Raw genomic sequence first — 23287 nt, 5'->3', positions numbered from 1 at the left:
GCATATAGCCAGGTTCTGAGCTGGGATGGTGCAGTGAGATAAATAACGGTGATGGATCAAGCCCTTATCTTTGGACTGGGTAAGAGTGGTCTGCTTAATTCAGACACTCTGTTCATCACCACCCCCTTTTCTGAATCGTTTTTGGCCACTATAGGTGTGGCAGGGTATACTCAGACATGAGTCCCTTTCTCACTGCACCATCAGGATTCAAGCAAGCCGGGCCGAAGAAGGCTGAAATGCCAGAAACCGGTCCCCGGTAGCTTGTCTCCTTTCTGGTGAAGAATTGGCTTGGTAGTTTAGTCTGCCCTGTTCCCATGATGCACTGGGCCAGGGACAGACTGATTTGCATATAGCCAGGTTCTGAGCTGGGATGGTGCAGTGAGATAAATAACGGTGATGGATCAAGCCCTGATCTTTGGACTGGGTAAGAGTGGTCTGCTTAATTCAGACACTCTGTTCATCACCACCCCCTTTTCTGAATCGTTTTTGGCCACTATAGGTGTGGCAGGGTATACTCAGACATGAGTCCCTTTCTCACTGCACCATCAGGATTCAAGCAAGCCGGGCCGAAGAAGGCTGAAATGCCAGAAACCGGTCCCCGGTAGCTTGTCTCCTTTCTGGTGAAGAATTGGCTTGGTAGTTTAGTCTGCCCTGTTCCCATGATGCACTGGGCCAGGGACAGACTGATTTGCATATAGCCAGGTTCTGAGCTGGGATGGTGCAGTGAGATAAATAACGGTGATGGATCAAGCCCTGATCTTTGGACTGGGTAAGAGTGGTCTGCTTAATTCAGACACTCTGTTCATCACCACCCCCTTTTCTGAATCGTTTTTGGCCACTATAGGTGTGGCAGGGTATACTCAGACATGAGTCCCTTTCTCACTGCACCATCAGGATTCAAGCAAGCCGGGCCGAAGAAGGCTGAAATGCCAGAAACCGGTCCCCGGTAGCTTGTCTCCTTTCTGGTGAAGAATTGGCTTGGTAGTTTAGTCTGCCCTGTTCCCATGATGCACTGGGCCAGGGACAGACTGATTTGCATATAGCCAGGTTCTGAGCTGGGATGGTGCAGTGAGATAAATAACGGTGATGGATCAAGCCCTGATCTTTGGACTGGGTAAGAGTGGTCTGCTTAATTCAGACACTCTGTTCATCACCACCCCCTTTTCTGAATCGTTTTTGGCCACTATAGGTGTGGCAGGGTATACTCAGACATGAGTCCCTTTCTCACTGCACCATCAGGATTCAAGCAAGCCGGGCCGAAGAAGGCTGAAATGCCAGAAACCGGTCCCCGGTAGCTTGTCTCCTTTCTGGTGAAGAATTGGCTTGGTAGTTTAGTCTGCCCTGTTCCCATGATGCACTGGGCCAGGGACAGACTGATTTGCATATAGCCAGGTTCTGAGCTGGGATGGTGCAGTGAGATAAATAACGGTGATGGATCAAGCCCTGATCTTTGGACTGGGTAAGAGTGGTCTGCTTAATTCAGACACTCTGTTCATCACCACCCCCTTTTCTGAATCGTTTTTGGCCACTATAGGTGTGGCAGGGTATACTCAGACATGAGTCCCTTTCTCACTGCACCATCAGGATTCAAGCAAGCCGGGCCGAAGAAGGCTGAAATGCCAGAAACCGGTCCCCGGTAGCTTGTCTCCTTTCTGGTGAAGAATTGGCTTGGTAGTTTAGTCTGCCCTGTTCCCATGATGCACTGGGCCAGGGACAGACTGATTTGCATATAGCCAGGTTCTGAGCTGGGATGGTGCAGTGAGATAAATAACGGTGATGGATCAAGCCCTGATCTTTGGACTGGGTAAGAGTGGTCTGCTTAATTCAGACACTCTGTTCATCACCACCCCCTTTTCTGAATCGTTTTTGGCCACTATAGGTGTGGCAGGGTATACTCAGACATGAGTCCCTTTCTCACTGCACCATCAGGATTCAAGCAAGCCGGGCCGAAGAAGGCTGAAATGCCAGAAACCGGTCCCCGGTAGCTTGTCTCCTTTCTGGTGAAGAATTGGCTTGGTAGTTTAGTCTGCCCTGTTCCCATGATGCACTGGGCCAGGGACAGACTGATTTGCATATAGCCAGGTTCTGAGCTGGGATGGTGCAGTGAGATAAATAACGGTGATGGATCAAGCCCTGATCTTTGGACTGGGTAAGAGTGGTCTGCTTAATTCAGACACTCTGTTCATCACCACCCCCTTTTCTGAATCGTTTTTGGCCACTATAGGTGTGGCAGGGTATACTCAGACATGAGTCCCTTTCTCACTGCACCATCAGGATTCAAGCAAGCCGGGCCGAAGAAGGCTGAAATGCCAGAAACCGGTCCCCGGTAGCTTGTCTCCTTTCTGGTGAAGAATTGGCTTGGTAGTTTAGTCTGCCCTGTTCCCATGATGCACTGGGCCAGGGACAGACTGATTTGCATATAGCCAGGTTCTGAGCTGGGATGGTGCAGTGAGATAAATAACGGTGATGGATCAAGCCCTGATCTTTGGACTGGGTAAGAGTGGTCTGCTTAATTCAGACACTCTGTTCATCACCACCCCCTTTTCTGAAGCATGTGATGGGGGGAACAGACATAAGAGGCATCTGTTGTTATTAGGCCTGACCCTCACCAAACGAGATATTGCTAAAGCATGGAAAGACCCCCGAGCTCCTTCTATTCCGGTATGGAAGAAGGGATTAGATTTCTGTATGGGGCTGGAGCAACCGATCTTTGTAGCTCGTGGTTGACCGCAGAAGCACTATAAGATATGAAAGAGGTGGGCTGATTATAGGGGCCTGTGGCGGGAACCTCCGGCGGAGAGGGAGGATACTGTGGAAATTATATGTTGAGCCACGATGGAGGATGCATGTACATTTCAGACTGAGAACTGATTTGCAGAATAGGGGAGACGGTGTTGTGTGACCTGGGGGGGCGGGGATCGACGGGGGGGCTTGGGGGGTTTTCGAGGGGGGGTGGGGAGTTCATATTGTTAAGTTTGATATTGATTCCTGACAAAATGATGTAAAGATTGCTACCTTATTGAAGACTTGTAATGATTGGCAGTTTCCTCCGGAGTGCACTATGTATGCAATCTATCAAATAAAACCTGTTTTCTCAATTTAGGAAAATTGGTACATTCCACATATTTTCACCTTTGGAGGACCAGAACAAAGTACCAAGTCTAACTAAAAAAGACAGTTTTGGCAGGCAAGATTTCCTGGGTTGTCCATCATTTACCTTTTAATCATCAGAATGAACTACTCACCTCACATACAAGCCTGTCCTGCTTCAACCCTGCTGATGACGTTCAACCACCAGGAAAGATTCCAGGGGTATTGTTAGAAATGGGATTTCTGGTTGGCTAAGGTTTGCGCTGAAGCCAGGCAGAAACCACCACTCTAGTCAAGGCAAGGGAGTTACACCACACTGATGATAACCCCTGTTCACCCCCTTGGTAGCTTGGCACGAGCAGTCAGGCTTATCTCAGAGGCAATGTGTAAAGCGTTTGCGCAACACACACACACACAGCAGCAACATACTAGGCACACCACAATAAAGACTACTTTGATGGGTGGCCATATCAGCGCTACAAGCCCACCAGAAGCATTTAATTTACCAGCCCTGGGTATCTGAGATACCACTTTACAAGGGACTGACAGGTAAATTAAATAGGCCAAACAGGTGTAGACCAATCTTACTATCTTTAACATAGAGAGCACACACACTTTGCACTGGACAGCAGTGCTAAAGTGCCCAGAGGCCTAAAATCACCAACACCATGTCACAAAAAAAGGCTAGGAGAAAGTCAAACGTTTAGGGAAGACCCTGCAAAAAGGGCTAAGTCAACAGGCCTCATTTAAGATTTGGTGGGCGGCCCACCGGGTTTCCAGGTCAGCAGAGACTTTGGCATTTGTATCCATGGAGGAGGAACACCTGCCAGAATTCGAGATCCTCACATGACTGGATCCTCACCAGTGGCATTGAAAGCACTGTTGAATGATGTGTGGGTATTATGTTTTTTCACCCACTTGCATTCATTTTTAGTTTTACTGACATTTAAATCAATAAAACAAAAATTCAAAGTGGAGGTACAACCATGCCTCAGTTAGATGCCCCAGGTATGGGGATCCAGTGCCCTGCTTTACTTCACTGTGATCTGGCATCTTAACAGAGGATGGACCACAAGGTCAAGCTTTTCTGCTGTTGCAGTCAGGTGAAGCTCCACTAGTGGAACCCCCCTCCCCCCCTGGATTGTAAGGCCTTGCTGCTCATGCCAAGCACCCAAGGGTAAGTTCGGTATTTGACACAGATGCCTGCTTTTATTATTAGTTGCTAGATTGTGGGAGCACAGCTCATATCAGGACACTAGGATCTCTTCTCCATAGACAAACAATTTGGTTTTCTAATTGTACCATGCCACATAAAATAGCCATGTACATATGTACTACCTGTATAGCAGGAACCTATGCAAAAAGCAGTGGAGCACTGTACTGGTGAAGCAGCTTTATATGGCACTTATTTATGTGTTTCTTGTCATTAATTTCTATTGAAATTCTATGCTATTGTTATGCATTTGCCTCTATGACAGTGTGCTACTTCCAGTAGGGAACAGTTCCGTAATCTTTGTGTTTTTTGTATTTTTTAAAAATGTTAATACAATAGAATCCCTCGGAGTCGATAATGTCATTTCTGCGTCCTACCACCAACTGTAGAAGAGGTTAAAGGAGCAAAGTGAATAGGAGTATGGACAAGGGTAAATGGATGAGCACAATAAGATATGGGGTGATATGGAATGGCAAAGTGTAGTAGCAAAGATTAAAGGACAGAGGTGTGGGCCGAAGATATTTTCATTGAAAGAATGCTTCCTACAAGCTTGTAGTTCGTACTTTAGAGGACAAATCATTTAAGGTCACAAAATTAAATTAATTCTATCCATGCATTCCAAATGTTTTTTGCTTTTGAATCCATGATTTTGGTCTGCCACTGTGACATTAGAGCTGCTCAGTCACTTTATACTCCAAATAAAATTCCTTAAACTCTCACAAGACTCTTTAGTAAAAATGCACCTTTATTCGGGGATCAGTTTAGATGACAAAAATGCTTTAAGTGGGTTTTATTAGAACTTGACAGAGATGTATATGATGGCCATTTCTGTGCTATTCATGCAGTGGGTTCAGGCTCTAAATCATGAGTTGCTATAATTCCCTTAACATTTTTGTTCCACACACATCTTCAAGTGTAGAGCTGTTTTGGTTCCTGACACCTTTTATTCGACTAAAAATAAAAGATTTTCATCGGCATTGCAGTCATTGAAAATTGTGGATAAAATATCCTGCTCCACAATTCTACAACTGACCTAGACACAACTATCACGGTGTCTGCGCTTTCACTGTCCCCTGACTAGTTGTTTATCGATTTTATTTATAAAGCGCATACATCAACCCCAAGGGTGCTAGTACCAAAACAGGGAAGTTCCGCAGATAAATGCACCTAAAGAAGGTACAGCCATGTATTAAATGCTTATGGAACACAAGAAGGTCCCCTGAAAAAATGTATTTCCAGAGGAAGAGAATTCCTGTAAAGGGCCGCCAAATGGCCAATAGAGTGGCCACCCATCCTGGTTTTCCTTATTTGATTCTTTCCTTTCTGTTTCTCTTTTTTCACTTTTTTCCTGTTCTTCAGCTTTTGGTTTTCTGTCTTAGCGCTGGGATACTCTTTGAGTAGCTGTGCGCTCTATAACACTATTTTAACATAACATAACATAACATAACATAACATAACAACGAATCAGGGCTTGAAAAGACAAATGCAATGCTCTACTAGACTTACAGAAGGCCACTTTCCCACACAAACTAGCAGGTCCTGACTCGTAAAGTGACTTGTGCACATAGCTAAGTAGTTTTAACCAAGCTCTTTTCTGCACTGGGAGCCAGTGCAACTGATTGAGGCAGGTTAATGCTGAGCTCCTTTTGGCATCATTACAGATCCGTCTGGATGCTTCATTCTGTATAATCTGCAAGCGACTGAAGAGATAGTCAGCCATCCCTAGTTTTAAGGCATTGGCATAGTCCAATCTGCTCAGAATGAGCGCTTGATTGACTGTCCTTTGCCGGGCTAAAGGGATCCATCAAATAGCTTCTTCTTTTTGTGTAAAAGACCAAGGGCCAGATGTACGACCACAGCATTTTGCGAGTCGCAAATTGTGACAAATTGTGAGTCGCAATTTGTGTGTCGCAGAATGCTGTGTACAACAGTGTCTGAGGCACTGTTTGCGATTCCCAATGGGGTCACAAAATACACGCCTCATGAATATTAATAAGTCTGTCGCAATTTGCGACCCCAGTGGGAATGGCTAGCACTCCCAGGGATGGTGACCTGCTGGGGTCAGCAGACCACCATGTCTAAAATTACTTTGTCAATAAACCAGTTTTTAAAAAAATGCAGCCCGTTGTCCTTAAGGGAAAACGGGATGCATTTAAAAAATAAAAAATAATCTTTTCAGTTTAATTTTTTAAGGGCAGGCAGTGCCCAAACCCTAAATTTACCCTTACTCCCTTTACTTCACACCAGCCGTAACCCTAAATTCACCCTTACCTCCCCTTACTTTACCCCTTAACTCTAAAATTACACTTAACTATCCTTTACCTGAACCGTTCCCTAAACCCTAGATTCATAATTACTTCATTTACCTCTACCATCCCTCAACATTAAAATCACCCATACGTTCCTTTAAATCTAGCCATCCCATAGCCCTAAATTATACTTACCCTCATTTACCTTTTCCTACCCTTTTACCCTAAAATCACCCTTACCCTTATTACCTTCACCGATCCCTTAACCCTAATATCACCCTTTCTCCCCATTACCTCTACCAGACCTTAACCCCTTTTTAATCACATAAAAAGTAATGTTATTCGAAGAATATATATTTACCGGCGAAGTAAAGTACTGCGAGGTATAGGATGTGGGGTACATGTAAAAACCATTAAAGTCACTTACCTGCATGGTAATCACCTGTGTTTTAAAGACTGCGGTGTAAAGGCCATGTGGGCTATAGACTGCGGGGTAAATATTACATACCTTGAGGGACAGAACAACCGCATAATTGTTTCCTTTTGTAAACTCTTTTCTGCTTTCTGAAATCTAAGCTGGCTGAGAGCGTTAATGCCTGTGGAGTACTCTGAGTAGGGCTGTTCTAGTGTTCCTGGAGGACAGACCATGCAATTCTTCTGTAAAACAATTGTTATCACCTTATATGCAAATGCTAGATGTTCAGAGCAGAGTATGTAGGCGGCTGGTGATACCCTTAAGCAGTATCCTATCTGGTCTTCATATTTATACAGGTTTGTACAGTCTCATTTCATTATCATGTGGTGTAGCACTTGCTACACTATTAAGATCTGCACCGTATGGACTAAATGAATTAGCCATTTTGGTTGTTTTTCACACAGTGATCACCCTACCACTAAGGGTTAATCAGTTCTAAATCCCATGTTCTCTCTAGGCTCTCGAGAGAAGATGCATGAAACAGTGAATGCTAAGCTTCTTGTGAAAAGCAACACTCTAAAGATGTACTGATGCAATCAGCAGGTCACCACCCCAATGAAGATGAATGCATATAGTCCCTCCCACTTAAGACCCTATTTATCATTGAAGATGCTCAGGCCTATGACTGCAGCTTTTAAAGGGTCTAGTTTGGGGTAGTAGCGAAAGTTAACATCGCTGTGTTATGTCCATTAATCAGCAATTCAAACGCTTTAGAAACACCATTTATCGCAACTTGCACTGGCTCTGTTTCCATCCAAACAGTGAAACTGCTCATACTTTCTGTGAGCACTCTTTCATTTAATTTAAGTTATATGAGTTATTGGAATTAATTCCCCATTTCAGTGCATTTTGTGGCAGTAACAGCTCCTCTAGAAATAAGACTGTACATTTCACCAATAATGAATTTGGCCATCTTGAAGCATTCTCATTATTATTTTTATCTTGCTCAAGCATCGAAAATGTGACCAAGTCCAGCTTAGGCTACACTCTGGCATGAGGTCAAACATCCCTTTGGTTTGCTTATCCTTATTGACAATATTTAGTGACAAGACAAATCTCTTATTGCTAATTAGTCAATGTAAAACTACTACTTTGCCCTAAAGATTTAGCTCCAGATTGAAAAACATTGCACCCCAAAGAGTTTAGTCCATGTGTCAACATTTGCTTTTTATTAGCTCACCTGGTAACAGTAAACATAATTGTTGCCAGGCTTAGGTCTAATTCAGTTTTAAATTGCTCAAAGTAGGCCTCAAATAGTCCCAGGTACAGCCATTGGGAGTCCTCAGGGAGACAACAACAGGGTGGTGGAAGCCACTTTCAAAGTTTGGCCAAAAGACCATATCACCAAAGAGCTTGCTCAGTCGCACTGACTTCCGTCTGGAAGGTTTGGAAGAAAAAAATGATCTCTTCTCATAATGACCCCTAAAATTCCAGCATTCAGGCTTAATAGCTTAATGGAGAAGTCTCCTGTTAGTTAAACATCATGTTATCTAAATCAGACTGCACTAACACCAACAGGTTAGTGGGTCAAATTACTTCTTGGCATTACCTACCGTCTAATTTCAAACTTGATAATTTATTTTACCCAGTGGTATGTTCGGGGCATGCACCTCTTTAAACATATATTTGGGAAAGCCTACTAATCATCCCCGTATAAATTAAAAGGAATGAACTCTTGCACATATAATAGCACTCTGCAGAAGATGCTAATGTACATTGGCAGTCAAAACTGCTAAGAGAAAAAATTTGCTAATGGCAAGATTATCATTTTATGCAGAATAGCAGAACATTGAATAAACCATTCTAACAGTTCCAGCAGATTCCTGTTATATACTTGACCACAATCAGAACGAGGTTTTTAAAGTAGTTAAGCTACCTCCCGCATGATGTATGCTGTCTTTGCATTTGTTTGGGGAAGGCTGATGTACATTTTCAAATCTTTGAGCTACTGATTTTATTTAAGATGTAGGAATACAGCTTTTTCCTGCATTGGGCATTTGGTTTTTCTTGGCTATATCGCTGTCCTAAGACTAGAGACCAGATACTTTGGACCTTTGTCAAGAAGCCAATTACTTGACATTTAGGAAAAAACTCAAGACTCAGCTTTTCTAACCTCTCTTGCCCTCACTATGTTGTATTTACCAGTTGTCCGGAGATACCCCATTTGGGGTGAGTCCGGCGCTTTATAAATGTAATAAATAAATAAAAAATACTTCAGGTGCTCATGTAGTATGTCCCAACTTATTTCTAGATAATGGACAGTTTCGTTTGGTGTTTTACCTGTAGAGTTGGGGGCATTTACATAATTGGAAAGGGACATTTTTATAGTGGTACTATCTTAGGGAGCAACACGTGCTACAATGTATTAAGCCAAGTTAGGGTTGATTTCTTAACAGTTTTTTTTAAACGAACATATTGGCTTTACGTTTCATCCGGAGAAGGATTACCCTCTCACCACAACCTACGGGTTGTCTGTTGAATCATTCCACTTTTTAAACAGACCCTATGCAGCAATGCGCATTTAACATATTCACACAATCAATGCTTTATTCCATACATGTATTCATAAAGAAATCCTTATAATTTATTATGATTTTTAAATGCATTAGCCTTTTATTTAAATGCTTTTGTCAAGACTAGAGTGGCACAGAATGACCTCAAGATGACCTTCTGACCTTGCAAGATTTCACCCGGTCATCTTAGGATCAGGTTGTGCTGTTTGCAATGCCACCAATGCTCCTTTTACTTCATCACGTCATTGTCTTCTGACACATCTGGAGCTATGTGTGCATGGCAATTTTACTAAGGCTTAAGTGCTCTCACATTCAACATGCACGCTGCCGGTGTTCACCACACCTAGCAGCTCCTTTTCATTTTGCCAACTGCACTGCCAGTTCTCAGCACACCCAGTGGCTCCTCTTCATCCTGCTGCTAGGCAGCTGCCAATAAGCACCTCCAAAATCAGTGGGCTCTGGCTTATAACAGAACATGTAAGACATACCTCTTGGCTTTGTCAGTGTTTGTTGTATATATGTTTTCCAAGGCCCAACAGGATGCAACACTAGCATTGCAAGGGAGGCCATAATGTGTACAATGCGGCATACATCAAGGAGGTTTCAAGCTAGGGGTTGAATATAACTGTACTGTGAAATGCTAATATTGAGACCACCAGTATTCACAAAATATTCAATGCAATTTATAGTCATTTGAAACATCTAACATACATGGGCAATACTAATGAAACAATTGGAAAGAACTGGGTACAGGCTCCCAAAGGGGAATGACGACATTCCCCTTTGGGAGCCTGTACCTATTGACCCCTGTCCCCAGTCCACCTTCCATCCCCTTCTCCCTGGCAATCTTATTGCCAACGGTGCAATTTAAGGACCAAGGAATTGTAGATAGCACTTAGCGAGTAAAAAAGAAGTATTTTTTACAAGCGTTACCTAGGACAGGCTCAATGTTTCTTTGTATATAAATGACCTACACTGTTTTTCTGATCTTCTTGATCATTCACTTGAGCACACACTTTATCTTTCTCTGTGCACGTTCTCTCTTTTTTAGAAAAATGTATTTTGCCTTATGATTTGTGTAAATATATGTATATAGATACATTGATTTTCATTCGTCAATATATGATATATTAAATTAATTATTCTAATTGGACCCCCTTTTTTGGTTTCATTGGTTTATTGGCACCTACTGTAAATGATTTTTGAGGCTGTGGGCTAGCATCATCCATGTCAGTAAGACTATAGATTCAGTCTGGGTGTGGAGTTAATAAAATTGACCGAATGTTATGACTATTTTCATCAGTAAAATTATGTCATGGACCAATTGTTGTCTATACTGCTGAATACCCAGGTCCTTGGACTATATTGGGTCTACCCCTGTTCTATAACAGTATAGAGTTCCATAGGTATGCCATTAGGGCCTGAGGTTTTTGTGAGCTTCAAATCACCTATAGCTGCTCTTACTTCAGCTAGGCTAATCTCTTCCAGTATTTGGATGGCAGTCTCACCTAAGGTAGCGGTGGAGATCTCTGAGAAGTATCTTTCCATTTGTAAAGCACATGCCTACTGTCGCGCTGCATAGAAGGCCTCATAATATCTGGTAAATTCATTAGCTATATCAGTAGGTGTATTATATTGATGTCCCCCTTCCGATTCTATGTGTTACTCAGCGTGCTTCTGCTTCTTATTTACTCAGCCACGTCAGCAGTCTTCCTGCCTTGTCTCCGGCTTCATTGAGGCGGCGGTGCGTGGCCTGAATTGCCGTCTGCGCTTTGCGCTGTGCTAGGGCTTGATATTCCTTGCAAAGGATCAGGATAGGTCATACCTGTTAGGTGTCTGCAGGTGTATTTATCTGACTTTCAACTCAGAGGAGGCTTCTCTCTATTTCTTCCATCTTTTTCTTTTCGCTTCTTTTTTTCCGGCTATTATGTTCTGTGCCTTGTCACGTAGAGCTGTCTTATATGCCTTCAAAATGTGGTTGCTGATGATACAGAGACTACATTCTTCTTAAAGTACAACTCTGTATCTATTCTAATATTCTCAGGTACCTTAGTGTTTCTGAGTTCCCAGGCATGGAGTCTCCAACTCAGTTTAGCCGTATGGCTTCTCTTACCTAGGGAGAGCCATAAGGGAAAGTGGTTCTAAAGGCCTCTAGCCAAATACTCTGCTTTATCTATTTCTGCCACTCCCCCCAGCTGGGCAAGGATATAATCTATCTTGGAGAAGACTCTGTGTGCCCCTGAGTAGTATGAGTATGCCCGTGTCTGGGGGTGGTGCCTTTGCCAAAGATCTGTCAAACCCATTGGGTTGAGGAAGCATCTGAGCTGTGTGTCTCTGTGCGTGCCATTCACAGGAGGGTACGATCCAGCTGGCGGTCCACCACGTCATTAAATACCCCCCCTAACTAACTGAATACAGTAACCCACTTCCAGGAGAATGTCTATCAATTTTGTTACCGTATGTGTTTGTAGGCGTGGGGGTGTGTAGGAAGGTACCTCCTGACCATGGTTGCCCCCAACTTTTTGCCCTGTGTTTTAGCTGGTTTTTGACATAGTCGACCTGGGACCCTGCCAATCAGGACCCCAGGCCTACTGCTCTCTCTGTAAAATGGATTCCATGTACCCTAGGTACATTTCCAATTGGTACTGGGCCACCTTATCAGACCTGTAACTCAGGGCATAGGTGTACCCAGGGCCTACCAGGGGCTGAAGCATGTAATATGCCACCCCTGACTGGCCTCCTAAATTTGACACAACTGGCTGCATGACAGCTGGGGCAAAGTCGTGTAATCACCCTTTGCTGTAGATATAGTATACCTATATCTAACCCTAAAATGGACACACAGATTCCTATCATTCACTCCTATGGCAGGCCTTAACAATCCTGAAGGCAGAGTGCTTGGAATCGTGTGAGATGGTGCTCTGGCATGAGCTGAGCCTGTCTGCAGCTTGCGCAATCAAGTCCTAATAGCTGTTCCATGATATCGCATACCATATACTCTTAAGTGCATTATAATCCTCGCGGTTAAATGCTAACTTTGGTATTGCTTTATCAAAACATGTCGAGTAAGGTGTCATACGAATTGGAATACTAACCCCTCGCCAATTCTGGCGACGGGGTTAGCATTCCACCCTTCTAGAGGGACACGACAGGTATGTAACTGTGAACCCCGGTTAAAGTTAAACGAAGCCTCAGCTCCACAAAATGGATGCTGCCACCACAGACACGAGTCTGACCCCCTGCAGCTGGGAGTCCTTCCAGTGAGGGGAGCCTGGACAAAGGGTTTCCTGTCAGGGGCGTTGCTAGCACCGTCCCAGACATGGTTTTGTGTATCCTGGGTAGGCAGGGCTTTTCAGGAAGGTGACTGCTGAGTGGCACCCCGGTGCTCACTACGCATAGGCCAGTCTGAACCAGTTCCAGGGGCACACCAGCCCCTGGCCTGGGGAAGTCCGGCATGGCAGAGGGGTGTAACCACCCCCCTCCTAGTCCCACCCATAGGCAGGACCTAGTCACCGGGTCAGCCCCCTTTTTTAGTATAAAGATAGGAGCGGGCCCCCTGTTCAGATCAGATCATCTTTGGAATCAGGACCCGACTTTCTGCGAAAGGCATCAAGATTTCCTTCTTCAAGATTCTCCCTTGTGGCTAAGGAGTAGTCACCCTGCGTCAAGCGGGCACCATCCTAAGAACACTGCGGTCTGCTGCAAGTCCTTCTTCACGAATCCGACGACCCAGCTCGACGAGACCCGGCTTCCCTGGCACCTCTGACCTCTACTCACCTCTACAGCAAAGCTGAGAACCGTGAGTGCGACGAGACCTCGAGGGACCGACGATCGCCAAGACTGCACGACTTCTTTTCAACAAGCCCACCGTGTGCTCCACTGGTGAGTGCTTTGGGGTCCGAGAAGCCCCAACCCTGAGCAGCTCCAGCACCGAAGATCAGCCCTCCAGCATCTCCACGATCTGCGTGGGGCCCTTCTGCTTTTGCGTGCTCACCGCACTGTGTGGCTACTAGCCGGCTGGCTTGTGGCCTTCTTCACGACGCCCGACGACATCACTGCTGCTGGTCTGGTTGCTCCAGACTGGCCCTTGCTTCCTTGCAACAGAGAAGCACCCCGGACCCTCTTGGTCCACTCCAGACGCCATTTTGAGTCCACCACGTGGGCTTGAATTTGCCAAGGCTTTGTTGCCCAATCCTGGGTCCAGCGACGCCGACAGCTTCATCCATCGTGGGACAGCTCGCTCCTCCATCCTGGTCGCCGACAACGCCTCCTGGTCCGAGAGATCTGCGAGCACAGCGTCACCCACTCACCTAGTCGAGGTGACTACCATCCGGTGCCCTCCTGGTGCCACCTGACTACTGGCTAGTAGTCTCGAACGTGGTCCCCTCTGCTTTCAGGTGTCATCTTCCTTCGATCCAGGCTTGGATCCATCGAACTTTCTTCACTGGTCGCCTGCCAGCAACTTCTTTCTTCCAGGCTCCTGGTCCGTCTACGAGGATTCCCGACGTCTTTTGAGTCCTATGCAGCTGCAGCCCCTGGGCTAGGTAACTTCGGCATTTTGGTGCCCCAGCATAGCCTCACTATCCAAGGGTCAGAATCCACTTTCGTTTTCCTCCTACCAGGTCGGGTTCGCCCGAGAACACTAACTTTGTCATTACTAGCTACCATAGACTTTGTCCCGCATCACGCGTGAGAGTGCACACTCTGCACCCGAGTCCCCTGGGTCTCCTAGAAGTAATCTAATGATTCTATAGTCAAGTCCTAGCGATTCCAAAGGCTATTAGTACTGTACTTACCTGCTAGTAATTTCGCATTCCACTTTCAGAGTATATGGTTTTCCGTGCCCCTCGGGCATTTGTGTATACTGTGCTAACTTAAGTATTTTCGTAAGAGTTTTGTTTTGTGCTTAGTACCCTGTCCTCATAAAGAGTACAGGGCTGTTGTGATTCTTAATAAATATCTTGTTTATTTTCATAACACTTGTGTGGTGTCCTTTCACTTGGTGTTCAAGGGGTATATGTGTGGTATAACAGCTGGCTTAACACGCCCTCTCGAGTCTTTAGCCTTAGACTGCTCGTATCCACGCTACTAGGATAGCTGGTCTATAAGGTTGACTTACAACCAATCATCAATAAGGGTTGCTGGACTGATACATAGTGTTCACTAGAATAGTGACCACTGCATATCAGGCCACCTTCTCACATTGGTGAGCAGCGGTTGGGATTTGAGCTTGCTGTTGTTTTACCACACGTATCCTAAGAATATCTTGTTGAAAGATCACATAAGTACTGTTAGGATAGTGGATGACGACCAGCCGCCTGAAACTGAACTCGGACAAGACGGAGGTCCTCATCCTGGGCTCCTCATCCTCCGCCTGGGACGACTCCTGGTGGCCTCCCGCCCTGGGCACCGCACCCAAACCGACAGACCATGCACGCAACCTGGGCTTCATCCTGGACTCCTCCCTCTCCATGACCAGGCAAGTCAACAACGTCTCCTCGGCGTGCTTCAACATCCTACGCATGCTACGGAAGATCTTCTGGTGGATCCCCACCGAGACCAGGAAGACCGTCACCCAGGCCCTCGTCACCAGCCGACTGGACTACGGCAACGCCCTCTACGCCGGCACCACCGCCAAGCTCCAGAAGAGACTCCAGCGGATCCAGAACGCCTCAGCCAGACTCATCCTCGACATCCCACAAACCAGCCACATCTCCGGACATCTGAGAGACCTTCACTGGCTCCCCGTCAACAAAAGAATCACCTTCCGCCTCCTCACCCACGCACACAAAGCCCTACACGACCAAGGCCCGAGCTACCTCAACAGCCGAGTCAACTTCTACGCTCCCAAACGCCACCTCCGATCAGCCAACCACGCCCTCGCCGCCGTCCCCCGCATCCGAAGAGCGACTACAGGAGGAAGGTCCTTCTCCTACCTGGCCGCCAAGACCTGGAACTCCCTCCCGACCGACCTGCGCCTGACCCAAGACCACCTCTCCTTCAGGAAGAAGCTGAAGACCTGGCTGTTCGAGCAGTAGCGGCACCCCCCCCCCCCCCCCCCCAGCGCCTTGAGACCCTACGGGTATGTAGCGCGCTTTATAAGTGTCACTGATTGATTGATTGATTGATTAGGTACATATAACTTAGCTTAGAATACTCTGAGTTCTACTGAACCAGCTGTTGCAGCTCCTCAAGGCTTAGCACACCTTGGCTGCAACTCTTAGCAAGGGATCAGTAGGCAAACACATAGTGTAGGTAGGTGCATCACTTACACCACACTAGAAACAGTATGTCAGACAAAGGAGGAAACTCTGAGTCTCCCCTTGTGTCAGTGGACCCTCCACAGGTCCCCACTTCCAGATATACTGTTCTTAGCTTCAGGGAGTTGAGACAGGTGCGTACCTCCAGGAAGATAAGACAGGGGTCTAACCCCACAACTTCCTTTCTGATTGGTCTCTTAGAGGCTTATGATGCCAGTAGGGCTGGTAACCCAGACCCTTCTAATCCAGACGGGAGTATGCCCTCCTTACAGGGGCCCTTTGATAGCCATGACCATCCCCTCCAGGAAGCAGATGATGCTGAGGATGAGGATGAGGATCAGTTGTCAGGGGATGAGGCAGATAAGGGACAGGTAGAAGTCAGCAGACTAACCAGGTCCAACTTAAGCAGGCATGAGAATGGTACTAGGGGACCCCTGGGGCCACTCTCAGGCCAGCTTAACATTGGGAATGGACGAGTTAGGTCTCTATCAAGAGGCTCTAACAGATCCCTTCGAACCAATGGCTCTCACAACTCTTCTCACAGAGGGATGACTTCCCCTCAGAGGAGAGTGTATGAAGCTGAGGAAAGGGCAGTCAAACTGAGGATTGAAAGGGAAGAACTTGCCCTGGCCAAAGAGAGACTTGCCTTTGCTAGAGAGCAAGAATTATGTGGGCTACAGCCCACTGGTGGCAGCTATAAACCTAGCAATAGGGAAAGGAGTTTTGATACAAAGCACCTGAATAGGATAGTGCCCCCCTTTAAACAAGGGGATGACATCCACAAATGGATTACTGCTTTGGAGAGGGCCTGCACTGTGCAGGGTGTTCCCCAAAGTCAGTGGGCAGCTATCTTGTGGCTCTCCTTTGAAGGTAAAGGTAGAGATAAGCTCCTCACTATTAGAGTGGAGGATGCTAACAATTACCAAATCTTGAAAAATACACTGGTTGATGGGTTTGGTTTAACCACTGAGCAGTACAGGATGCTGTTCAGAGACACCCAGAAAACTCAGTCTCAAGATTGGTCTGACTTTGTTGATTGTGCCACTAAGGCTTTTGAAGGCTGGCTACTGGGTAGTAAGGTTACTGATTTTAAGGGATTGTACAATCTAATTATGAGGGAGCAAATCTTAAGTAATTGTCAGAACCAGTTATTACACCAGCACCTGGTAGACTCTGATCTGACCTCTCCACAGGAATTGGGTAAGAGGGCAGACAAATGGGTCAGAACCAGGGTCAGGCCTAAAAACCAGGGTGGTGACCAAAAGAAGGAATCAACCAAGCCTCAAGAGAAGGGTGGGGATAAATCCACAGAGAAGACTTCCCAAGGGCCCCAAAACTCCAACAAGGGTGGTGGGTCCCAGAACACTCCTTCAGAACAGAAGAAACCTTATTGCCATACCTGTAAACAGGTGGGCCATTACAAAAGTGATGCCAGTTGCCCTAAAAATGGCAATAAGGGAAATATGCCCCCAGGTAATACTCCTAAACCTCCTGTTACCACTAGTGGTAATCCCCCAGGTGGTGGGAGTGCCCCCAAGAATGTGGTGGGCATTACTTTGGGCAATCAGGAGGACTATGGCCTAGCCAGGTCCCCTGACCACACTCTTGTCTGTGAGACTGGCATGGGGTTTGCCAACTTCACTACTGGACCCCACATTTTGGGGAAGTATAGACAAGAGGTCATAGTGAATGGTCAGAAAGTTGAGGCATTCAGAGACACAGGGGCCAGCGTCACCATGGTGATTGACCATCTGGTCCCCTCTGCTCAACTGACCCCTGGTTTTACTTATCAGGTGACAGACATTCATGGAGTGAAGAGAAGGCATCCCATGGCAGTAGTCAAGCTCAGCTGGGGTAATGTCACAGGGCCCATGAGAGTGGCAGTGACAGATAACCTACCTGTAGATTGCTTACTGGGGAATGACCTGGAACTCTCAGCCTGGGCTGAGGTGGAGCAAGAAACTCACTCCAGAATGATAGGCCTATCCAGACAGGTTAATGGGGCAGTAATAGCTACAGCCCCAGTCCAAGCACCATTCCTCCCTGAAAAGGTTGGAAGGGCAGTGGTAGCCACTGCCCAGGCTCAGACAGACTTTCCAGAACAGGATAGGAGGGCTGTGACAGTCACAGCCCAAACACAAACTGAGTGCCCTCCTGAAAAGGTTGGCCAGGTTGAAATGGTCTCAGCCTCTACTCAAACAGATAGTGAGGTTGTGAAGCCTGAAACAATGGATCACTCCACTCAAACAGAGAGCATTGAGGAGGAAGAAGAGTCTTCCCCCTCCCAGACACTAGGTGAGAGCCAGCCTCCTCAGGGAACTGACTCTACCCCTGTTGAAGGAACTGCCCCAGAGGTAGTCAGGCCTAGCCTGGCAGAGCCCCTGATGGCAGTGGACCCTTCCCAGGTGGGACCCAGTCTGGAGCAGGTAACCTGCACCTCTCTACCCTGCCTCAGTCAGCCCAGGGCTGAAGAGGTCAGGAAGGCCAGTGGTGGACCCCAAAGGGCCCCCTGTCCAAAAGAACCCCTTAATCAGCAGATTAGGATCACTGAAGCTGGTAAACCTAGCCAAGTGAAAATAAAACAGACTCCTGAGGGATCCCCCTTAAAAGTAGTTAGGGACCTCCCACAGCTGGACACTGTTGGGCACAGTCAAACATGGGGCCTAAAAACCCCAGACCTGACCTGTCCCTCCAGTAAGCCAAACAGAGGGACTCAGCCTCCAGCTTTAGGTAGCCAGAGGCTGACCCTGAGAGCTCAGTGCATCTCAGCTAAAGAAAGAAAGGCACACATGATGAATGGTGATTGGAGGAAGTTGAGCCCAAAGGTAGAGGAGCCTCACTTCAGTACTCCATCCCAGCATCAGCCTTCTTCTTTCCCAAGACACACCAAAGGCAGAGATTCCCTATGGTGGAGACCCTCAGATACCCTTAGGGTGAGGGGTTGCCTAGTGGACCATGACACAGGGGGAAACCAAGCCAGAGCTGGTCCTTCCTTATATGGCCACTTAGGTAATAGAGGCTTACCTGGACAAGGATAGCCTTATCTCCTTTCGTTTGGGGGGGGGGTTGTGTAGGAAGGTACCTCCTGACCATGGTTGCCCCCAACTTTTTGCCCTGTGTTTTAGCTGGTTTTTGACATAGTCGACCTGGGACCCTGCCAATCAGGACCCCAGGCCTACTGCTCTCTCTGTAAAATGGATTCCATGTACCCTAGGTACATTTCCAATTGGTACTGGGCCACCTTATCAGACCCTGTAACTCAGGGCATAGGTGTACCCAGGGCCTACCAGGGGCTGAAGCATGTATTATGCCACCCCTGGCTGGCCTCCTAAATTTGACACAACTGGCTGCATGACAGCTGGGGCAAAGTCGTGTAATCACCCTTTGCTGTAGATATAGTATACCTATATCTAACCCTAAAATGGACACACAGATTCCTATCAGTCACTCCTATGGCAGGCCTTAACAATCCTGAAGGCAGAGTGCTTGGAATCGTGTGAGATGGTGCTCTGGCATGAGCTGAGCCTGTCTGCAGCTTGCGGAATCAAGTCCTAATAGCTGTTCCATGATATCGCATACCATATACTCTTAAGTGCATTATAATCCTCGCGGTTAAATGCTAACTTTGGTATTGCTTTATCAAAACATGTCGAGTAAGGTGTCATACGAATTGGAATACTAACCCCTCGCCAATTCTGGCGACGGGGTTAGCATTCCACCCTTCTAGAGGGACATGACATGTATGTAACTGTGAACCCCGGTTAAAGTTAAACGAAGCCTCAGCTCCACAAAATGGATGCTGCCACCACAGACACGAGTCTGACCCCCTGCAGCTGGGAGTCGTTCAAGCGAGGGGAGCCTGGACAAAGGGTTTCCCGTCAGGGGCGGTGCTAGCACCGTCCCAGACATGGTTTTGTGTATCCTGGGTAGGCAGGGCTTTTCAGGAAGGTGACTGCTGAGTGGCACCCCGGTGCTCACTACGCATAGGCCAGTCTGAACCAGTTCCAGGGGCACACCAGCCCCTGGCCTGGGGAAGTCCGGCATGGCAGAGGGGTGTAACCACCCCTCTCCTAGTCCCACCCATAGGCAGGACCTAGTCACCGGGTCAGCCCCCTTTTTTAGTATAAAGATAGGAGCGGGCCCCCTGTTCAGATCAGATCATCTTTGGAATCAGGACCCGACTTTCTGCGAAAGGCATCAAGATTTCCTTCTTCAAGATTCTCCCTTGTGGCTAAGGAGTAGTCACCCTGCGTCAAGCGGGCACCATCCTAAGAACACTGCGGTCTGCTGCAAGTCCTTCTTCACGAATCCGACGACCCAGCTCGACGAGACCCGGCTTCCCTGGCACCTCTGACCTCTACTCACCTCTACAGCAAAGCTGAGAACCGTGAGTGCGACGAGACCTCGAGGGACCGACGATCGCCAAGACTGCACGACTTCTTTGCAACAAGCCCACCGTGTGCTCCACTGGTGAGTGCTTTGGGGTCCGAGAAGCCCCAACCCTGAGCAGCTCCAGCACCGAAGATCAGCCCTCCAGCATCTCCACGATCTGCGTGGGGCCCTTCTGCTTTTGCGTGCTCACCGCGCTGTGTGGCTACTAGCCGGCTGGCTTGTGGCCTTCTTCACGACGCCCGACGACATCACTGCTGCTGGTCTGGTTGCTCCAGACTGGCCCTTGCTTCCTTGCAACAGAGAAGCACCCCGGACCCTCTTGGTCCACTCCAGACGCCATTTTGAGTCCACCGCGTGGGCTTGAATTTGCCAAGGCTTTGTTGCCCAATCCTGGGTCCAGCGACGCCGACAGCTTCATCCATCGTGGGACAGCTCGCTCCTCCATCCTGGTCGCCGACAACGCCTCCTGGTCCGAGAGATCTGCGAGCACAGCGTCACCCACTCACCTAGTCGAGGTGACTACCATCCGGTGCCCTCCTGGTGCCACCTGACTACTGGCTAGTAGTCTCGAACTTGGTCCCCTCTGCTTTCAGGTATCATCTTCCTTCGATCCAGGCTTGGATCCATCGAACTTTCTTCACTGGTCGCCTGCCAGCAACTTCTTTCTTCCAGGCTCCTGGTCCGTCTACGAGGATTCCCGACGTCTTTTGAGTCCTATGCAGCTGCAGCCCCTGGGCTAGGTAACTTCGGCATTTCGGTGCCCCAGCATAGCCTCACTATCCAAGGGTCAGAATCCACTTTCGTTTTCCTCCTACCAGGTCGGGTTCGCCCGAGAACACTAACTTTGTCATTACTAGCTACCATAGACTTTGTCCCGCATCACGCGTGAGAGTGCACACTCTGCACCCGAGTCCCCTGGGTCTCCTAGAAGTAATCTAACGATTCTATAGTCAAGTCCTAGCGATTCCAAAGGCTATTAGTACTGTACTTACCTGCTAGTAATTTCGCATTCCACTTTCAGAGTATATGGTTTTCCGTGCCCCTCGGGCATTTGTGTATACTGTGCTAACTTAAGTATTTTCGTAAGAGTTTTGTTTTGTGCTTAGTACCCTGTCCTCATAAAGAGTACAGGGCTGTTGTGATTCTTAATAAATATCTTGTTTATTTTCATAACACTTGTGTGGTGTCCTTTCACTTGGTGTTCAAGGGGTATATGTGTGGTATAACAGCTGGCTTAACACGCCCTCTCGAGTCTTTAGCCTTAGACTGCTCGTATCCACGCTACTAGGATAGCTGGTCTATAAGGTTGACTTACAACCAATCATCAATAAGGGTTGCTGGACTGATACATAGTGTTCACTAGAATAGTGACCCCTGCATATCAGGCCACCTTCTCACAGGGTGCATAGACACTAATCAGCATCATATCTCGTCTGTCCCAGATCCCTTTAACTGCTACGTACGTCCCGTTTGGATTAGTAAAAGATTTCTCATTCCATTGTGTTTAATGCACACAGTTACCACCTGCTTTGAGAAAGCCATAAATATTTACAGAGAGCTGTTGCCAGGAAAGGGGAGTATGTGGTCCAGTAAGGAGGAGCATTACAAGAACTATCTATGTCTTAGAAGAGGTTCGGACAGGGGATCAGGGATGCAGCCTATTCCCAGGGCCTTGTATACCTAGATGGAGCCGTATCCCACCTAAGGATACTGATCTGTCCAACTCGTATCAAAACCTTTATATTTTGCAATGAAAAGACAAGCTGCTGATTCACAAGCTAATTTTCACAGTACATAATCCACATTAATTGTACCATATCTGCAACCAGAAGATATATCTGATTATAGAGATGAAGAAATTAAAGATTTAATTAGCGGCCGAGGAAGCAGAAAGTATGTAAGCACATATTTTAAGGAATAGAGTGCTTCTTATCATGCGTAAAAAAATATTAAGCTTTCAGCCTCACTCCTCTCTTCCTCAGTGACTTGTAGTTTCCTTAGTGCTCCTGGAAGGCATTACCTAAACACGGATTTATTCTCAAGTATTCATAGCTATTCTGTATTACATCACGTAATCATAAGGATTTAAAATAGATGCTAAAACCAAGCTGAAATAGTATTAAAAAAGCAACTTGTTCCTACACATTCTATCAAATGAGTCCAGTCAGAACGAAAAACATTGCTGAAAAACATAAATAACTTTTCTGACACCTCTGTCAAGCATTATATCTAGGTGGAAATGCATAGTATACTAGAATGTTAAGAAGAGTAACTTAGTCCCATCTAATTAGTTGTATGCACCTTAATTTTAGGTGGATATTTTGAAAAAGTAGCATCAATCTGGCCCTATTGGATTCATGTTTCATACCCCTGTGTGAGAGCAAACGCAGAATAAATAGTTTTTCAGGTCATTCGCATTAAAACACGTGAATACAATGAATCTACTTCAGAATCATTCACACTGGCAATGATTCTCCTGGAAGCCCAGTGGTTGTTCCCCTTCCCAGGTCAGCTCCATTCATCATAAACAGCTGCTTGGTAAACACCCAATCAAACTACATCAGAATTAACATCTGACACCATCAGAGCAGCCTTTGTGAAGGCGCTTGCAGACAATTCTGTGGTAGGTGATTCAAAACTAACGAAATGCAGGGACACAGCCAAGCTCATTATTTCAAGATTCAAGTCGCAAACATTATTTTCCAATGTCACTCTTCTTCCCGTTACCAAAGAGGCGAAAAATGTTTGAGCAGGAAACTGTAATCACATATCAACTCACGGGGCCAAATAAAGAAAGCATTGCACAGATGCGTGGAGGTGGTGTTTCTGAAGAAAGCACCCAATCCACACGTCCTTTATTCAGAACGGATTCTGCAATATACATTTTAGAAAGGAAATCTTCTATACTTATGCAATTATAAAGGTATATATTTGAATATGTCTGGCACCAGTGACTGAGGTACAAAGGAACAAAGAGGGAGGGAAAACAGGTGGCTATGCACCGCGCCCTCTCGCTCTGGGGATGCACCCTTCTCCACAGGGCTTTTAAATAAATTATCCTTTTTGTAAAGGACAGTAAACTCTGCCCACCAAAC

General features: G+C 46.7%; 1 protein-coding gene across 2 annotated transcripts in view; it reads right to left on the bottom strand.

Annotated features, from left to right (window-relative positions):
• The window catches only part of GRK3 (G protein-coupled receptor kinase 3), a 1062914-nt gene that overhangs the window by 359154 nt on the left and 680473 nt on the right, over positions 1-23287 (bottom strand). The gene's annotated exons all lie outside the window — the stretch shown is intronic.

Source organism: Lissotriton vulgaris, chromosome 11, assembly GCF_964263255.1.
Source record: "Lissotriton vulgaris chromosome 11, aLisVul1.2, whole genome shotgun sequence".
Lineage (NCBI taxonomy): Eukaryota > Metazoa > Chordata > Amphibia > Caudata > Salamandridae > Lissotriton > Lissotriton vulgaris.
This window is presented reverse-complemented; position numbering and strand designations above follow the sequence as displayed.